A 963-nucleotide genomic window follows, 5' to 3' on the forward strand; every position below is an offset into this window, starting at 1 on the left:
GACTGTCTCTGTCCCCTGAACACAGACTCTCAGTGCTGTCCCGTCCCCCCGCCCCCAGCGTGCTTTCTTCCTCGATCTGGAGCAGAGGTCCCTCGCCACTTGAATCTCAGCTGGAATCGCACCCCAGAGGAGCCCTGCCCGCCTCTCCCCTCTCACCTCTCCTCCGCCTTACCTGTTTTTTAAAATATTAAAAAGATTTTTGGCCACGGCGTGCAGCATGTGGGATCTCAGTTCCCCGACCAGGGATCGAACCTGTGCCCCTGCATTGGTAGTGCAGAGTCTTAACCACTGGACCGCCAGGGAAGTCCCAACCTTACCTTCTTTACAACCATTGTCATCACAGGAATTGCGTTATTGATGTCTGGGTTAATAATTTATGTCTGAGCTCAGTGAGCTCTCTGAGGAGTGATTTTGTTCGTTGCAATATTGCCACATCTAGAGCAGTGTCTGCCTAAAGGTAAGCCCAAGAACTGGTGTGCCCACCAAGTCGTGGGGCAGGTAGAGCTGGGGCAGGCAGCCTGGGCTTTCTGGTGAACTGGTGGAGGGCTAAGCCAGCTCAGCACAACTTCAGAGAGGCCCCTAAAACCAATCTCTGACGGGCTCAAACGAGCAATTGGCCCATTAAAAGTCAGCCCCTTGTTGTGAAAACTCCTTCCAATGGAAATGATAGAATATTACTATCAACTCCCAAACTCAACTCTTTACTAGATGCTTCCAGGCACGCTTCTGTGACAGCTGGCATCGGTGACAAATACTGGCAGGAACTGGTACCCAGTGATCACCTTTGGTCGTGAGGCTGTTTCTCTTACTAAGCAATTTGTGTGCCTTTACCTACATCCCAAAGGCTGTCTCATTTGCCACAGTTTAATAAACCCTGTCATACCAAAATGGTGTCTTTGCTTATTGTGTGAAAATAGGAAGGCTTTGAAGGAGTGACTTTCCTCTTTCAAGCAGCAAGGGGGG

The 963-nt window shown here is 50.3% G+C and overlaps 1 non-coding gene across 1 annotated transcript; it reads right to left on the reverse strand.

Moving 5' to 3' along the window:
- Positions 1-231: 231 nt before the first annotated feature.
- On the reverse strand, positions 232-303 carry TRNAG-ACC (transfer RNA glycine (anticodon ACC)). Its single transcript has one exon. It is a non-coding gene; the product is annotated as a tRNA-Gly (tRNA).
- Positions 304-963: the final 660 nt, after the last annotated feature.

Source organism: Aethalodelphis obliquidens, unplaced genomic scaffold, assembly GCF_003676395.1.
Source record: "Aethalodelphis obliquidens isolate GAN/ISIS:26980383/991018 unplaced genomic scaffold, ASM367639v1 scaffold87, whole genome shotgun sequence".
NCBI classification, from domain to species: Eukaryota; Metazoa; Chordata; class Mammalia; order Artiodactyla; family Delphinidae; genus Aethalodelphis; species Aethalodelphis obliquidens.